The sequence below is a fragment of the Tursiops truncatus genome, chromosome 3 (genome assembly GCF_011762595.2).
Source record: "Tursiops truncatus isolate mTurTru1 chromosome 3, mTurTru1.mat.Y, whole genome shotgun sequence".
NCBI lineage: Eukaryota > Metazoa > Chordata > Mammalia > Artiodactyla > Delphinidae > Tursiops > Tursiops truncatus.
The window spans coordinates 90,263,960-90,284,026 of record NC_047036.1 but is presented as its reverse complement, the minus strand read 5'-3'; the positions used below and the strand labels follow the sequence as shown (position 1 = coordinate 90,284,026).

General features: G+C 37.1%; 1 long non-coding RNA gene across 1 annotated transcript in view; it reads left to right on the top strand.

Annotated features, from left to right (window-relative positions):
• Nucleotides 1-2,863: 2,863 nt before the first annotated feature.
• The window catches only part of LOC141278308 (uncharacterized), a 104,363-nt gene continuing 87,159 nt past the window's right edge, over nucleotides 2,864-20,067 (top strand). Inside the window, exon 1 of the long non-coding RNA XR_012330806.1 lies at nucleotides 2,864-2,991. This is a non-coding gene — a long non-coding RNA (uncharacterized lncRNA). The remainder of the gene's footprint in view (nucleotides 2,992-20,067) is intronic.

Below are 20,067 nucleotides of genomic sequence, written 5' to 3'. Positions count from 1 at the left end.
ATGTAAGACAAAAGTCATAAAAATTATAATCATGTTTAGCAGTTCATTTAATCCCATGTAATTAATTTTTGTTCTGTTTGAGTCCAGCTTTTCCATTAGTTTTGTTGACCTTGTCTGATGATTGAGGATGATAGTTACAGTGATAATTTTAAGAAGTTTGTGAGACTTCTGTTAAGGATTGTACGATTTGTCCAGTGAACTGGGTGCCTTGATCACTGAGATTGTAGAAAGTATACCCCAGATGGAAAACACATTTTCTAACCATTTCCTTTTCATTGTGAGGGCATTCGCCCTGCAGCCAGGGAAGGCTTTAACCCATCGAATAAAAAAATGAGGTTTGCCAGGGAACTGGGAAAAGCCAAGTGGATTTTGGATTTCCCATAGCCCTGACTGTTTTATTTATAGTTATTGTTTACCCGTTTAAATTCTCTGGTTTAGGTGTAGACTGTTGTTATCCTACAAGGACAACAGGAGGGCGAAAGTCTGACAATGACGAGCTAAACTTTTCATAGAAGTGGCCAAGAGAACTTTGTTCTCTTAACAGAGAGAGAGAAAAAAAAATCAAATTCCAGTGTTATATTAGCTTACTATTAACAACAAAATTCAATTACCTAATTAAATTCAGTCTAGTCTTAATCCTGACAATTTACAAAATTCTTTTCTCAAAGTTCCTTTTTCACAAACCTTTTATCACTTTCTGGATCCATATTAATTTGTCCCATGTTTTTTCCATACCTAAGCAACCAGCCCTAGGGCAAAATTATTCTCCTCTTTTCCTCAACAAAAATATATGTCCAGTCTTTATACCTTCTCTTGCGTTCAACATATCCTACTTGTTTTACACACTGAAATACTTCCCTTATCACTTTAGCAGCTTTTATTATTACAATTTGTAACCTTTAAAAGACCTTAACAAAACCAAGAAACAAATCATTGAATTGTTATATTAACATTTTCTGATTGGCAAACTTAAGATACTTAAGATTTCTATTGGTCCTTGGCAAGTCAAGTTTTAAATTACTACCCACTTTTTCAAAATTTGCGTTTTACAAAGATGGGGGAGATAAGGTTTCCTGGAAAAGACCAGGTAGGACATTTGCATTTCAAAGACATAGGAGGAGAAAGGCAAGTTCCTCCTAGGAGGATGTCTGTTTGTTTCCTTAAGGCCAGAAGAAAAGCTTTGCTTTTTTTCCCTCAATACTTACAAGCCTCTTAAAATAAGTAGGGGAGGTTTGGGGAGTGGTAAAGTGTTGGTGAACTTTGGATTAGTCAAGGTAACAAACAAGAGCCAGTGGGAGAAAAAGCTACCAGAGTCCCAGGGCCTAAATTCTTAAGAGGGGGAGGGAGAAGACCTAGGCCCTGAGCCAACTAAATGGATTACCTTTATCACTGAAACAAAAGACAGAGAAGCAAGTAGAGGTAGTGCTGGAGTGCCACAAGGCAGTGATAACAATACAAGGCAAAAGTTCCCCTCAGGATATGGTCCTTGTGCTGTTGAAGAGGGCTACCTCTCCACAGAAGTAAAAAAGGCAACATCCAACCTGCTGGCAAAGCTGGCCAGGAGGCTCAAGGATCAATAGACAGTCTAAGAAGTTAGGAGAGAAGGAGGATATAAGAGAAATCCAGGACAGGAGGGAAGGTTTGAAGTCATGACGCTTCCCAAGAGAGATTCGTAAGCCTGCTGAGAAAGGTACTTGACCACTAAGGGCTGGGTTGCAAATCTAGAGGAGGATGCACAGAGTCCCCCAAATGGGGCCACTGATGCAGTTCCAGTGTCCTGGAACCAGACTGGGACTAAGAACAAGTAGTGACTCCTAAAACTGTGCCACTGTGCACTGGTGTCGAATTGAATCTCAGAGACAGAGTTTTGAGTGAAGTAGAAAAGAATAGCTTTATTGCTTTGCCAGGCAAAGGGAGACACAGGGAGCTCATGCCCTTCAAAACTGCGTGTCCCCACCTGGGAGGATTTGGTGAGGAGTTTTATAGCAATGGTTCAAGGGTGGGGTCGCTGATAACAATCAGAATGTGTGCAGGGCCTGCACTCCTTTAATCTGGCCTCAGGTAGTCTCCTAATGAGCTTCCCTGGTTCCTTTAATCTGGCCTCAGGTGGTCTTCTTTGGAATGAAGAATGCTAACAACTTCCATTTGCTGGGGGTTGTTAGTTCTGTAAAGAGCTCAAAGATATTGTTATGTATATCCCTTGAGGTGGAACCAGGACCCTGCCCCAAGGCTGCTCTATTGTTTCCTGGCTGCTCCTCCCTTATCTCTTCGGTCCCTCCCTTCCCTGATTAGCGACTGTTTGAAAGGCTTCCGTACCCAGGAGCCCCACTGGGTGCTTCTTGGTTTCAGTAGGGAGGGGGAATTGGGCTCTAGCAGCCACAGAGGGGAGACTCACCTGACCAAGTTGCCAATTATTTGCTGCACATTAATTTGGACGTCTGGTGGTCATCTTGGTGGATCTTCTTGAGTCCAGAGAGATAGAGTGATAGAGGAGAAGGAGAAAGATCAAGGGGAGAAAAGCCTTGGCCTCAGTGGACTCCTTCATGGTTGGAAATTGTATTTCCACCAGGTCCCAAGGACAGCGTCAGCTGGCACCCGAGTTTAATTTGGATCTGCACGGCCTGGGGGATACCCCCTGCCACCCTTAACTGGGGATCGCCATAACACAGTAAGTGGACTGAGATTGTGCCCTGTGGGTCTTGGAAAGCAAACAAAGCAGAGATTGAGAGGAAGCAAGTTCTCATGAGAGAGAGAGAGAGTGAAGTCAGGTGAGACATGCAGTTTACCTTGGCAGCAATCTGAGTCACAGCACCAAATATGTCACTGGCAGAACGGTGATTTCCTCACTTCTTGTACTCTCGAGAGAAAAATTCAGATGAGAGGCATAGAGCAGTTTTAAGTAGCAAGAGGTTTATTAAGCAAAGCGAAAGTATGCTCCTGAGAAAGGATGAGAGCAGGCTGTCTGGAAACCAGAAGCAGCCCCGCAATGGGGTAAGTTTGGGTTTTTTAGAGTGGTTGTCCCTCCCTGTGTCCTGCATCATTTGACGGACAAGTTGATCGACAGCTTTAGGTTATATAACTTTTCTTCTAATGTGCAGCTTCTTACCTATAAACGCCCAAGGGTAACCCGAGTGGGGTGGGGCGGGGAAGAGGGAACCACAGTGCTAATTTATTACAAATATGGCGTAATGAACCCCGGTTACTTTGAGTCACCTTGTAGGTCTTGGTGCGCCTGTGCTAACCTGTACTGCGGTTTTGTCCTGCTTGGCCCTGCTGTGGCTGGAAACCTAGCTGTGGTCCTTGGCCACAAGAGGGAGGATCTCTGGGCGTGTTCTGGTCACCAGTGTCCTGGTGGGGGAGGGAAAGATGACCCTGTCCAGGATGGGGGGGACCCACTCATGACTGACCAGCTACCTAACAGTAATACTTCTATTGGAATTTGAAATACAATTTTTTGAAACTTTGCTTTAAATAGTGGGAGGCTCCAGCCAGAGCCAAAATCAGTTTCAACCAATGACTTTTATTTCTGCTAAATAAGTTATCTAAAATTTCTTTGAATAAAGGAAAGTGTAAACAACAGATGTGGTAGGCAGTTTTTTAAATGCATGTTATTTACATGTTTTGCTATTATGTTATTAGCCCTGTATGTCAAACTCCTTTGGACTCCACAAAGTATTCTCCCAGAATTTTTTGTAGCTATATATAATGTTTTAGCAATGGAATCATGGTTTATTAAATGATTTTGGTAAATAATTACTCTATGAATCATTAAAATTGACTGTTAGCACTAACTTTTAGCTGAGTTCCAGGCAGATTTAGATAAGAAATGTTTGACTATGTACTCATTTAGAGTGCAGTCAATAATAAAGTATACAACTTCCAGTTTGATGTGTTCAAAGCTTGGTTTCATAGGAAACCAAGATATTTGTTTGCTAAAAATACTTTTGCAGTAATCAAAAGTTTGATCTGCAAACATAAAGGCTGTAGAAGTTGAAGTGAATTTTCCTCTCTAGGGCAGGGTTCATCAGGCCCTGATCCTCATAATGTTTTTTTTTTGTTTTGTTTTGTTTTGTTTTTTGCGGTACGCGGGCCTCTCACTGTGTGGCCTCTCCTGTTGCAGAGCACAGGCTCCGGACGCACAGGCTCAGCGGCCATGGCTCACAGGCCCAGCCGCTCCACAGCATGTGGGATCTTCCCGGACCGGGGCACGAACCCATGTCCCCTGCATCGGCAGGCGGACTCTCAACCACTGCGCCACCAGGGAAGCCCCTCATAATGTTTTATAAAGAACCAAATGGCAAATATTTTCAGCTTTGAGAGCTGTATGGTTTTGGTCACAACTACACAACTCTACTACTGTAGTGTGAAAACAGCCATAGACAAGACATAAATGACTGAGCATGTCTATGTTTCAATAAAACTTTATTTATAAAATCAGGTTATAGACTGTGTTGACTGAAAAAAAAACGCACAGCTTAAAAGTTGAGAGTTATGTTTTATTCGGAGGACATTCTTAGGACTTCAAGCCCAGGAGGCAGCATCTCAAGTAACCCTGAGAAAACTTCTCCCAGGAGATGAGGGGGGAAGCCAGGATATATAGGAGTTTTGCAACAAAGGACAGGTAGTCTGAATGTCAAAAGATTATTGTTAATTAAAGAAAGCCGGATATTTCAAGTTAAGGAATTTAGCACTTTTCTATGTATGGGAAGATGCAAGAGTCCCAGGCTCACCGAAATCATTCCTTTGATATGCACCCCAGCTATCTGGGGCCAATATCCTGTGTTTTCACATCCTGAGTTTCCTCAAGCTGCACCCTTGGGGGTGGCTGCAGTCTGATGACTAGTAGATGGCAGGTATCCTTTGTTTCCTTCCTGAGTTCCCTTGGGCTCACCATCATGGGTGGCTGCAATTGCGTATGACTGTGACATCCTGTGTTTACTGATATGGCAGGCAATATTTTATTTCTCACCTGTATTTGGCCAGTGAGCTATAGATTCTGTCAGGGAGGAAGAAATCTTCTACCCTTCTAGGTTCTTCTATGCTGTTCTATGAATTTAATTGACTTGAGACAAGATTAACAGGAGAAAATCAAACAAAAGTTTAATGAGATGTATGCATAGGAGAAACCCAGGAAAACTGAATAACTTATCAAAATGGCAGAAACCTTCACATTATATACCATCTTTAGCTAAAGACAGAAGAGGATTTGTCATGTAGAGGTTTGGGACTTCAAATGGGAGGAAGGCAACTGACATGAAGATGAAAAGGCAAATGTTTGGTAAACAACTGTTTGCTGGGCCATGCAGAGACAATGGGACACAGAGTGGACTCTGATCTTTAGGCCTCGCTTAGAGTTGCCCCCCCACCACCCCTATAGCCCGTGTTCTTTGCAGATATCTCTGGTGATAGCTCAATTCCCTTTATCCAGATTCTTTAGGCAGCTAAGAGAGAGGTAAAAGGAATGACTTCCTGAGTCTTCTGTTTCTTGATTGTTTCAGCTTAAATTAATCCGCATGCCAAAGAGACGTTTTAGGGTGGCAAATTTTGCTCCCCTACAATTGCCAGCCCCTAGTTTAAATTATTCTTGTATTTGCATTCAAGCCCCCATTCTCCAGAACCTAGTATAATACTTCAAAGGACATAATTAACGTTTGTTGAATGCAGAAATGAATTGTTAAAATAGAATGATGAACGGGGCTTCCCTGGTGGCGCAGTGTTTGAGAGTCTGCCTGCCAACGCAGGGGACACGGGTTCGTGCCCCGGTCCGGGAAGACCCCACATGCCGCGGAGTGGCTGGGGCCGTGAGCCATGGCCACTGAGCCTGCGCGTCCGGAGCCTGTGCTCCGCAACGGGAGAGGCCACAACAGTGAGAGGCCCGTGTACCAAAAAAAAAAAAAAAAAAAAAAAAAAAAGAATAATGAAATAAATATACAAATTCATTTACAAGTTTAACAAGTATATATTCAGTATCAGACACAGGACACAATTCTAGGCTCTAGAGGTACCACAGTAGACTAAACAGGTCAAAAAATAAAATCCCTGCCCTTACAGAAATTACATTCCAGAGGAGCAAGAGACAACACACAAGATAAATAAAAAAGTGTGTGATATGTCAGAGGTAAATAGCAAGTAATAAAGAAATAAAGAAGGCATGGGGAATAGGGCTTGATAGAATTGCCATTTTAGATTAGGTAGGGAGGGAAAGCTATCTGTAAAGGATACATTTGAGTAAAAGCCAGAAGGAAGTGGGAGAAACATGTTCCAAAAATAAGGAAGAGTAAATGCAAAGGATCTTAAAACTGTATTCGTGTTTAAAGGTGTCAGTTCTTCTATATTTTCTTTATATTTTTAACAAAGCACTTTTTCCAAATAAGATATTATTAACATGTAATGAAATGCACCCATTTTAAGTGTAATGAAGGTAGTTAATGACGTCATGGGATTCGTTAGTTCTTGAGTGTTTAGTCCCTCAAAAATAAATACTATCCTAAAATAGCCAAAGAATCTATTCAGAAAAGTAAAGCGTAATCCAAATAAATGAAAAAAGAATTTCTTACACACATTTTATACTGGGTAACTATTTAGTATGATGGGGTTCAAGGCAGGCTACCCCAGGATGTGCCACTTTGTTATGTGGATTATTTTGAGCTGAAGACAGCCAAGGCCTAACAGACTCAAGAAGAGATTTTCACCTCCCATTCAACTGCCTAAAAGAATTTAGACAGAGGGCCTGCTCCGGGAATAGGGCTGTCACCAGAGGATAATTACAAAGAGAATGGGCTAGGTATAGGAAGATGGGGGGAGCTCTGCAGGGCCTGTTTCTTTAAGGTCCTCTCTGTCCTCAGTGTCTCTACATGGCATGACAAAAATTTGTTGGCTAAACATCTGCTCTTCCCACCTTCCTATGAACTCTGTTGTTTGCCTTTGAAGCCCCAGACCCCTACCCTTTTCTTCTTAGCTCAGGGTGGCAAATAAGCTTCAATTGCCTGACTGTCTTTGAGCTTCTCATGTCTATGTGAGGTTACCGTAGGTACAAAATTAAATTTGTTTTTCTCCTGTTAATCTCTCTTATGTCAATTTAATTATTAGACCAGCCAAAAGAACCTTGAAGGGCAGAGGAAAAATTTTCTTCTGCTGCAGTAAGAACATCAGTTTGATACAATTTATTGGCTCAATGACTAAAAAATGACTTGTCTAGTTTCCATTTTTTAGGTCATCTAGTGATTGCCATTATAATTCTCATAATATGCTTAATCCTTGATTTCTTGAGGTAATCTTTTAGACAACTGTGTTGTTATGTATACAGTAGACCTCCCTCTTCACGTATCTAGTGAGCACTTGAAACGTGTCTGATGATGTACTCTAAGTGCCAAATTCACATTAGATTTCAAAGATTTAGAGAAAAAAATGTGAAATAATTTATTCATAACTTTTATATTGATCATATGGTAATATTTTGGATATATTGGGCTAAATAAAATATATCACTAAAATCAATTTTATCAGTTTCTTTTTCCTTTTTAATGTGGCTACTAGAAAATTTAAATTTATAGCGTTAGCTATCACCTCCATCAACTTACATATTATCTTTTTGTGTGTGTGTGTGGTGAAAACATTTTATTTTCATTTTACCAGTGAAGAAGCTATGGCTTAAAGAGGCGAAATAACATGGATAGCAAACAATAGATTTTTTTTTTTTTTTTTTTTTGTGGTACGCGGGCCTCTCACTGTTGTGGCCTCTCCCGTTGCGGAGCACAGGCTCCGGACGCGCAGGCTCAGCGGCCACGGCTCACGGGCCCAGCCGCTCCGCGGCATGTGGGATCCTCCCAGACCGGGGCACGAACCCGTGTCCCCTGCATCGGCAGGCGGACTCCCAACCACTGCGCCACCAGGGAAGCCCCAAACAATAGATTTTAAACATCTACCCATTTCAGTAAGTTTAGGAAGTATAACATTTAACCTCTATACTATTTTCCTTCAATATGAGGGGGAAATGCTAAAGACAAGGTGGGGAAGAAACCTCAGTACTCAGGAAAACATACCTCAAGCATGTTATTGATCATTAAAGTGAAGTATCCAATCTGATGATTTGAAAGAACATATCTTCTTATGTTATTATTATGTGTTTGAATAGATATGTTTCATTGCTTACAGTACTCAGTGTGGTATAACTCACTAACCCCTGTTGTTAGAGGGCAGCAGCAAATTGTCAATGAGACAAATAATTCGTGCTTGTCAGGAATTGAGAGAATGTGCTACATAAACCATCCCAGATATTGTAATCATGAGTAAAACTTTAAAAGGAAACATTTTAATATTTTCCTCCGAGTTGATTACTGTTAAACACGTGTATAAAATGTGTATCACTGTACACTAAGATAAAATTGCTGTGTTTCCAGTTATTTCTTCCTTTTTAGTACTTTTTGATCTTTATATTTTTACTTTTCATCCCTACTCATATTTTGAGTAAGATGACATTTTCATATCTCAATCACTGCTTCCTTTATGCTATTTCTGATCTGTTTTGCTTTTCTTCACATACTTATGTGTATAAGTAAGCTGACACTGCCATTTTTTAAGCTATTGCTTTTTTTCCCTTGTCCTGTGCATCTGCTTTACTTTTCAATTAACATTCACAGAAATCCAGAGGAAAGTAATAATAAGTTGGAAGACAGTGTGAAACATGGAAACGTGGAGAATTATGTATTTTCATCCCACATCCTTCCAAAATAGATTTAAGGTGACTTTCAGAAGTACATAGAAGAAGATGAAGAGCAACAATGGGTCAGAAGAAACTATGGAAAATGCACATGAGAGGGAAACGGAAAGTAGGAGAGGGAGGGCAAAAAATGTAGACCATTAAATTAAGAAGTGCAGAAGAAAGGGTATGGGGAATAGACAATATTTAAGGAAATGCCTGATAATTTCTTAGAATTGATGGAAATGTCAGTATGCAAATTCAGAGGCGAAAACATCCAAAGCAAAGCAAATAAAAAGAAATCCACACCTAGAAATATAGTAGTGAAGTTGCTGAAAGCAAAAAATGGAGAGAAAAATCTCATAATCAGCCATAAAAATAAGATGAATTGTCTTCAAAAGATTAAATGTAACATTAAAAGCTGATTTCTCAACAGGTAGAGTGAAAGTCAAAAGGTAATGTAATGTCATCTACAGTATAATAACTGAGGTAGCCAACAGAAGATCCACACTATAGGAAATTATAAAATATAAAAAAGATATGCTTCAAGCAGAAGGAAAATAATTCCAGATTAAGTCAGAAATGAGCAAAGAATGAAGAACAAACACTGTGGTACAGATATAAGAAAATACAAATAATATTGGTAATATAAAATTATAACTGTAATGTATCATGGTGCTTAAATACCATGATGATACAGAGAGAATTAATGTTAGCATATAAGGGAACGAGTGGGACAAATGAAGTTAAAGGATTCTAAGGTCATTGTATTATCCAGAATGAAGGTAAAGTAATTGATAAAAAGAGGCATTAATAAGTTACCTGTAAATATTTTTATTTGTGGAGCAAAATTATTGAAAGAAAGAAAATAGAATACATAATTTACAAACTAGGAAGCAAAATAATAATAATAATAAAATCCAAAAGAAGGAAATAAAAGCAAAAAGAAAGAGAATAGATGGAATATAAAGAAAGCAAAAAATATAATGGTAAATTCATACCCAAATATATCAGTTAGTACACTTAGTGTAAATGAATGAAATATTTGAGTTATGAGATAAACATGTCAGGCTGGATTAAAAAACCAAAAAATATATATGCTACTTACCTTAGATACATACAACTCATAAAAATACAGATATCTTAAAAGTATGGAAAATGACTAATTATAACAAAAAAGCTACATAGCTATCTTAATACTTCATAAAAAAAGACTTTAAGAGAAAATAATTATTAGAGTTAAAAAATCCTTTATAATACTAAAAGATTCAATTTACCAGAGAGATAAAGTTATATTAAATCTATATGCAGTCAATGACATAGCCTCAAAATATGTAAAACCAAGATTGAGAATTCTACAAGGAGACGCGAAGAGAAATACTGAAATCCACAATCATTATGGGAGGTTTTGACACAATTCTCTCAGTATATGGGAGGAAAAAAAAAAAAAGGAAAACAAACAAAAAGTAAGTAAGCTTAAGGAATATTTAAACAACATATTTAACAAATTCCCTTAAGTGAGTACACATTAGAAAACTCATCCACCAATTGCACATTACACTTTCTTTTTTTTTTTTTTTGTGGGATGCGGGCCTCTCACTGTTGTGGCCTCTCCCGTTGCGGAGCACAGGCTCCGGACGCGCAGGCTCAGCGGCCATGGCTCACGGGCCCAGCCGCTCCGCGGCATGTAGGATCTTCCCGGACCGGGGCACGAACCCGTGTCCCCTGCATCGGCAGGTGGACTCTCAACCACTGCGCCACCAGGGAAGCCCTACACTTTCTTTTAAAGCACAAAACTTACACAGAAAAGTCCACATACATTTAAAAGACTTAAATCATATAGAATATGTTCTCTGAAGTTAAAATAGAAATCAGTAACAAAATGGTAACTAAAACATCACCTTATATTTAAAAATTAGAAAATCTCTTCTAATTCATAGATTCAATTTAAAAATCCACAGAATAATAAAAACATTTTAATTTAATATAAGAATATTACATATCAACACTTGTAGGTTTTTACTAAAACATCACTTAGAATGATAACCATAGCTTTACATGTATGAGTTAGAAGAAAAGAGACTGAAACTTAATGAGCAATGCCTTCATGTGAGGAAATTAGAAAAAGAATTTAAAAATAAAACCAAAGAGTTTTGTAATGGTGGAGGAGCTTGTATGGGGCTAATCCTAACACAGATAACAATTATAAGCTATAGACAAAATTTAAAAGGTATGTATTGATCCCACTGGAGTGTGATTAAAATCGAGTATGACCCTTGAAAGAAGGTAATTTTTCTGGGTGAGATTCTAAAATACATGACTTTTTGACTTAGGGCACAAGGTAATTAAGAACTCAGGCCATTTATTAGCTTGACAAGTCAGAGGATGGACATCAGGGCTACTAGAGTGGCTGGAAAGAGAGAGGGGAATTTTGGCGAAGAAGAGATCCACAGGTTGTGCAGCCCAAAATTAGGTATATAAACTCAATGAGAATTCTTAAGTGATCCCTGAAGTGCATAGACACAGTAGAGGCTCATGCAGCCCAGACCAAAATAAATAAAGACAACAGCTGAGCAGTGATTTTTAGTTGATGTGGATGTAGGGCACAGAGTTTGGAGCTTAAGACAGCCAAGTTAACTGCTTGCCAAAACAAAACTCTGCAATTTTCAAAAACAAAAAGAATGAGTCCGAAATGTATCCTCTACAACATCCAATATATAACAAAAAACTACAAATCATATGTATAAACACAAAAATATGAACCACAGTCAAAAGAAAAAGTAGTCAAAAGAAACTGATCCTGCTGGAATTAGTAGACAAGAACATTAAAACATTTATCAAAAGTATGTTCAAGGAAATAAGGAAAAATATGTCTATAATTATTGAACAGATAGAGAATTTCAGCAGAGAAAACTCCACTGAAGGACCAACATTCTGGATCTAAAGTTACAATACAAAAATGAAAACTTTATGGAATGAGCTTAAAAAAATATTGGAAACAAAAGAAATGCCCAATGAATTTGAAAATAGAGCAATAGAAATTATCCAAACTGGAGAATAGAAGAAAAAGTATTGTGCCAAAAATAAACCAGGCCTCAGGGACCTATGGGAAGTTAAAAAGCTGTCTAACATAAATGTAACTGGAGTCCTAAAAGAAGAAAAGAAATAGAAAATGAAACAGAAAAAATATTAAACAAATAATGAACTTACATATATAATGAACTCAGCTCATCTCAAGCAGGATAAATATAAAGAAAATCATGCACATCATAGTCAAACTGTTGAAGAGAAGAACAAAGAGAAAATCTTGAAAGCATACACAGGAAAGCAATACATTAAATACAGGAGAAGATTGATATAAGTGACAGATAACTTCTGACCAGAAACAGTAGACGTCAGAAAAAAATGGGACTTCTTTAAAATGTACAAGAAAAAAAGTGTGAACCCTGAAACTATATCCAGTGAAAATATTCTTCAAAAATGAAAAGAAAAGACATTTTCAGATAAACAAAAACTGAGAGACTTTGACATCAGTAGATATACACTACAAAGATTGCTAAGGGAATTTTTTAAGACTGAGGGAAACCAGATAGAAACTTGAAAGATATAAAAAGCAACAGAAGTATTAAATATGTGGAGCAATGTAAATTATTATATATTCTTTCTTAATCTGCTTAATCTTCTTAATCTGTTTAAAAGATATGAGCACTTAAAGCATTGTATATTAGGGATGGTATAGGTAATATATATATATCATAAATACAACATATTTTATGTTAGCTAGCAAAGGAATAGGAGAGAGAATAAAGAAAAATTTGTTAATATATATGCAATTATATTCATCCTGACATAAGAAATATTCATAACATCTCAAGTCCTCATTATTGTAGTTTAGGTTGGTTATAGTTTATTGTCTTGTGAGAGGTGACCCAAGCTTTCATCCCTGAAGGGTTGTTCCATTAGCATTCATGCCTGTAATGGGTGTTTTAATTTTCCCTTAATTTGCACCACAAAATATGGAAGTATTAAGAGTAGATCCAGAGAATTTCTGCATTCCAGACACAGTTTCTCCTGCCCTTGTTGTGTGATAGCAACCTATCATCATTTCTGCAGTCAGGATCAATTACCCTAGCCAGTAAATAAATAACCCCTTCTTGACCCGTTGGTTCATTAACAAGAGTATTCTAAATCCACCAGGTGGCAATATCATCTCCTAGTTTAATGGAATCAATATTACCTTTCTTGGTAGAAGAAACATTATGTCTTTGTGAATTAAGACCTCTAAACAAGCAGAGTCTAGAGCTGTGAGGACAGGAAACCACTCCCGTGTCTAGTCTTAACTCTAAGCCTCTTAAATCCTGGCCATGAGAGAAAAAGGACAAAAATGGTCATCGATTCAGAAAATATACTCTATTATGGAGGACATTACTACAGCCCCTCAAGTGTTTCCTGCAAGCTGGTACCACAGTTCAGTTTTTAAGATATCTCACTGTTGACACAGGTCATCTGTTTAGAGTGACAAGGAACATGATAAATTTCCTAAGCATGAGCTGATTGCCATATTTCAATTGCTGAAATACGAGTTCCATGGTTAGAAACAATTCTGTGTGGAATAACATGACAGTAAAGAAGACATTCTGTGGGATAATGGTTGGTGGTTTTGGCAGAAGTAATATGGTCAGGGAAGGCAAATCCTTTTCAGAGTAAATATCTACTCCACTGAGAACAAAGTGTTGTCCTTTTAGTGATGGAAATGGTCTGATGTAATTAATCTGCTACTGGTTCCCCTGGTGAATCATGCCATATCAAGAGTTCATTGTTGCTTTCTGTTATTGGGAAATTAGGGACTCAGCAGTGGCTATAGCCAAATCAGCCTTAGTGAGTAGGAAATAATTTGATGAGCCCATACATAACTTCTGAGCATGCTTGCATGGCCAATTTATTCATCAGCCACTTATCAAGTACAGGGGTAGCTGGGGAATGAGACTGATTTATATCCACAGAAAAGGTTATCTTGTCCACCTGATTATTAAGATACAGCTTTGTTCAGATTACTGTTTGGTGAGCATTCAGAAATATCTTCACAGTCTGTACACACTTGGAAAGTTTCTTCCACGTAGCATTTCCTCAGGTCTCCTTTTCATCATTTATCTAGTCATGCTCCTCTCAAGTCTAATCTCCCAGCCAAACCATCAGTCCTTGCTCATGAATTATTATAAAAGTATAATTCTGGTCATCTCTCCTGTCAGATAAAATGAACAGTCAGAATGTTGTCCACTGCGAGAATTTTCTTTTAACACTCTCAGGGACATCCACGAAAGAGGCTACATGCCTTAATTATCCATAATGCAGAACACTAAAAGGATAATAAGAAAAGAGTATAAACAACTTTCTACCAATATATTTGAAAACTTAGATGAACTGGACAAATTTCTTGAGAAACTCAACTACCAAACCTGACAGAATATGAAATATACAATCTGAATAGTTCTGTATCTATTAAATAAATTGAATCCAGTGGAGAAAAAAAAAAGAAATTGAATTCAAAACCAGTAACCTTACTCAGAAGTAGCCTCCAGACTCCTAGTTTTTCTGGTGAATTCTATCATATAATAATAATCTTACACAAATATTAAAGAAGAAACAATAATAGTCTTATACAAACTCTCAAAAAATAGGGGAGGCCACAAGACATCCACATTTGCTTTTATAATATACACAATTGACCCTTGAAAAATGCAGGATTTAGGGGCAACGACCCCCCACACTGTTGAAAATTCAAGCATAACTTTTGACTCTCCCAAAACATAAATGCTAACAGCCTACTGTTGACTGAAAGCCTACCGATAACATAAACTGTCGGTTAACACATATTTTGTATGTTATATGTAGTATATACTGTATTCTTTCAATAAAGTAAGCTAGAGAAAAATGTTATTAAGAAAATCATAAGAGAAAATATATTTACAGTATTAAACTGTGTTTATTGATACTATAAGTTTATTTACATCATCTGTTTACAGGATGAATCATCTGTCAGTACCTATATCAATATTGTCTTAAATGATACAAAGCACTGTAGATGTTATATTGTATTAGTAGTACTAGACATCAAAAGTGAAAAGATAATGTGAAAAAGGAATCCATATTTATAGGTATAATGATTCATGCATTGATAATGAAGAAGCAGCAGTACGATTGCTTTATGGTAAGCTAGTGTAATCCATACTAGTGTTTCATGATGGTATAGCCTATACACTAATGACTAAATCACTATCAAATTTTTATGACATACATTATTACAACCATATTCATAGTTCAGTACTGGAAAAATTGTTACATTAAAAAAATCCGCTTACCTGTGATGATATACAGTTTCTCCAATCATGAGAGGGAGAGGCATACTGTGTGGTAATTCATTTTTAAAAGCAAATTTATAAAACAGTAAGAAAACTAACACATTGTTAATTTTATACTAAGTATCACTCACCTTATGCCTATGTAAGGATAGGCTATCCACTTCAATACAAGTCCTGCACATGATGTTCTACATGATGAATACTTAGGCAATGATGCTGCTGACACAAAAACATGTCATGCAGTCTTGCTGTACAGTTATTAGATTTTCACATAAAGACACACACATATACAACAAATATATTTATTAACTGTATGGCATGATGACTATTTACTATTTATTGAGTGGAAGTGGATCATAATAAAGGTCTTTATCCTCACTGTCTTCACGTTGAGTAGGCTGAGGAGAGGAAAGAGGAGGGGTTCGTCTTGCTGTCTCAGGGGTGGCAGAGGCGGAAGAGGTGGAGGAGGGGAAAGAGGAGGCAGGAGATGCAGACACACTCAGTGTAACTTTATGGAAATACATCATAATTTCTGTCTGACGTTACTGCTTTTTCATTTCTCTAAAAATGTTTCTATACGGTACCAATTCTTCTTCAACCATTTCCTTTAGTTTCAGTGCCCATATCAAAGAAGGGTCCATGTTGTAAAAGAAGTCAAAAGCAGTCTTGAATTACCAGAACCCTTCTGCCAGATTATGTCAATTTGTTTTCTGACACTGCCTCTTCTATATCTTCTTCCTCCTTGTCTGGCAGTGGTTTGGAAGCACGCATGTCCATTAAGTCGCCTTCTGTTAATTCCTCTGTTGTGATCTCCTTTAGCTTTTGAATTTCTCTAAGATCCATATCCTGAAACCCTTCCCCCCGGCCTTTTTTTTTTTTTTTTTGCCGTATCCACAATCTCTTTCATAATTTCCTTGGTTGGCTCTGTTGTAAATCCTGTGAAGTCATGCACAATATCTGGACACAGTTTTCTCCAGCAGGAATTTATTGTTTTGGGCTTGATGGCTTTCACAGCTTTTTCTATAAAAAATATGACATCTTCAATGGTGTAATCCTTCCAGACTTTCACAACGTTCTCTCTATCAGAGTTCTCTTCCACAGCATTGACAATCCTTTCCATAGAGTACCATGTGTAATGCGCCTTAAAGCTCTTTATGACCCCGTGTTCTAGAGGCTGAGTTAGAGACATTGTGTTTGGGGACAAAAAGACCACTTCAGAGCCTTCAGTGTTGAACTCACAGTGTTCTGGGTGGCCAGGGGCATTGCCCCAAATCCAAAGAACTTTAAAAGGCAGTCCCTTACTGGCAAGGTACTTCCTGACTTCAAGAACAAAGAATTGGTTGAACCAATTCAGAAAAAGCGTTCTCATTGTCCAGGCCTTCTTGTTGTACAACTAAAAGACTGGCAGCTGGTGTTTATCTTTTACCTTCAAGGCTTGAGAGTTAACAGCTTTATAGATAAGAGCAATCCTGATCATAAACCCAACTGCATTTGCACAAAACACAGTCTTAATCTATCCCTTCCTGCCTTAAATCCTGGTACTCACTTCTTCTCCTTACTAATAAATGTCTTTTGTGACATTTGTTTTTTTCCAAAATAGGGCAGATTTGTCTTCATTAAAAACCTATTCAGGCAGATATTCTTTTTCCTCAATGGCTTTCTTAATAACATCTGGGAATTCTTCTCCTGTTATCTTTATATTTGTTAAACCAAACTTCTTTCTAAAATTATAAAACCAGCCTTTGATGGTATTAAATTCTCCAGCTTTAGATCTTTCACCTTCCTTTTGTTTTGAGTTGTCGTATAATGACTTCACTTTTTGTTGAATCATATTATAGTCTATAGGTATGCCTTTCTTTTAGCAATCCTGCTCTCACATAAAAGCTGCATTTTCAATATGAGATAAGAAGGTATTTCACCAAAAAATGCAAGGCTTTCCTGCCTCTTGGTGTACCTGCAGTGATGGATTCGCAAATTTCCTTTTCTTTTTTCTGCATTGGTTCTTAGGCTGGATTCATTTATCTTGAAATAACTGGCAACTGCAGCTGCAGACCTCAAGCTACAGTACATATCAAGTAATTCAACTTTCTCTTGTAATGTCACGACTCTTTCTGCTTCTTAGGAGTACTTCCAGCATCATTAGTGGCAATTAATATGGGTCCCAAGGTGTTATTCAAGGTTTACAGTGTTGCACTAAACACAATGAAAAATATGCAAGAACTGTGAGAGATCACTTTTTACTGCGACACACAATTTATCGGAGAGACGAACTGCTCACTTTGATGATTAGCATCACATGGTGTTTTAAGCAGATACTCATAACACTTGAGTTCATAGCAATAACAACAGGAGGTGGCTATGAAATTATTACAGTAGTACAGTATATACTGCAGTTAATTTTATTAAGTTATGATTTAGTACTGCATCTTTATGGTTTTTTTACATGTCTATTGTGAAAGACCTTGTGTATGGTCTGTAAGTGTTTGTGTGCATAAGTTTTGATACATTTTAACTTTTATAATAGATCTGTGCATATTTTATGGTAATAAATGATGGACTAGTATCTACATATATTTTATGTACTCATGACATACATAACTTTTTCTTAATTTTTTTATGTTTCTATGGTATGTGGTTCGTCTGTGAGTTTTTTTCAAATTATGCAAAACAAAAAATTTCCCAATATATTTATTGAGAAAAATCCATGTATAAGTGGAGCAATGCAGTTCAAACCCATGTTATTCAAGAGTCAGCTGTATGTGTGTATGTGAAACAACCACGAACTTTACAGAAAAGAGAAAAAGAGAATTTTTTTCCTGAATTATTTCAGAATATAATGCAGATCTCATGCCTCTTCACACTTCATGCTTCTGACCTAGAATGTTGGAGGTTAAAGGAGACCCCATGCTGGCAGAGTAATTCACATGGAAATATTGACCCTGAAGTAGGGCTGCTTTTACATAGTGGGAATAGGGAAGTGTATGTTTTGTGGCTACATAATCCACAAAATTATCCACAGAATTCTTCTTCATACCTGTCTGGTTTTGATGGTAAATGGACAAGTGCAGTAGCCATAACCTGAGAAGGGTATCATGACTGGAAACTTAGACATCTCAATTAATAAGGTGGATAAGGTGAACAGAAACTTTCAGATGGCTCAAAGAAACAGCATTTGAAACTGAAGTGAGGTAAATGTAACTAATGAAAGTAAGTGCTATTTCTCTCGAATAATATGCAAATGAAAATACTTGATCCAAGAATTACTACAAACAGGAAAAAATACCTCAACTAAAATGTTTTGCTAAATTTACAAATGGAAGAACCATCCTCTTAAAAGAATCAGGGATATACCTCATTAAAAATTATCATCAGGGAGAACGTCCATGCTCTGGAGCTTAGTATTGGCCATAGGTGATTTGGTCTGAATATCCGTGGATCTAAATCATACTCTAATTTGTATATTCTTAAGCACTTAAATACGGTCAGATTAAATTGTTCTAATCAGACAATTTTTAAAGCAGTGGTTTAATGACTTTGTGCTTAAACCTTTAATTCCAGATGTATTAGGATAAGTCATCAATTCCTTAACGTCAGTAATGGAAAAGATTTGTCAAGTTTTTTTTTTTTTTCATATGACATTTTATTCCTTGCATCACTGTGAGATTTATGCCAACTTAACTGATTTATTACATGTGTTAATTGTCTAGACACGGAATTGTTGGAAAGTTTTCCCACATACAGTAACAGGTTTTAGATTCTATTAAATAGCTTATGATTTCCGCATGACAATAATTTATGTTATTTGGCGTTATCAAGCTAGTTGACCATAAGAAAATCAAAGGATTCATGTACTACAAGCTTAGACTACTAGTAATATATAACATCACCATGCTGGCAAGATGATAGGATGCTTCTTCTGAAGGAAACTTTAAATAGAGTTCTAATGCTATATTGTGTCTGACAGTCTGATATCATTGGAACCTCTTCACAGTTCAATTTCCATCTCATCTGATTTTTGTTATGAGACATAATTATTAAAAACCATGTCCTGATGAGTATTATAGGAAAACAATCTAGAATCCCAAAACTGTCACTGCATGTCACTGCAACAATTCTTTGTCTAGACAGTTAAGACATGTCATTAATTGTTTAGTGAATTGTTTAGTAAATTTACAGCTATTTATGTGAGGCGGTTAAGTCCAGTGCTAAACTCTTTACTCTTTCATGGTCAGAAGAGAAATGGTTAGAATGCAATCTTAGAACCTTGAATGTAGGTGTAAATTGTGATGTCTCTGGAAATTATTTCATATGAAGGGTATGGAGGAAGCTCAATCTGATAAAATAAGGAATTAAATGATTCCTTAGTGGCATATTAGTTTACAGGCTACTCAATTTTTACACAAAAGAAATCCATTTTAATGATGCAAATTATGCACATAATGACAGAATGTCACAATTCAAATAAAAATCTTCAAATTAGTTTTTTAAAATAAATATCTAAGTATCGTTACTTCTTATGCTTGTAGCTCTAAGCTACATGCTGAGAGGCATAAGAAAAAAAAATCTTTTGTCTTCAGGACATTCATATTTCAACAGGCACATGTCACTTAAAATTTATCTAATTCAAAAAGGAGCTTACTATCTAGACGAACAAATCTGCTGTCTCTCTAACTGTCCCACTTCTGTCAATAACAACCATGCTCAAATCTCAGCAATTCCTTTCTATGTTTAGTTACGTAATATATTTCTCTATTTCTTCCTGCAAACCCTCTATCCCTCCCTTTCTAGCCCAACCAAAGCCTTTAAATTATCACACTTTTGATAGGATTCTCATTCTTGGACTTCTTGTCCTCAGTTTTTTGCTTAGTTAACCAAATGAATTATCTTAAATGTTTTATTTCACCTTCTTAATCCCTTGTTTTGACCGCCTCTGACTTGCCTGTAATATTAGATCCAGAATCTCAGTGTCTGCTCATCACCTCACCTCTACACCATCCCAAACTCTCCCTA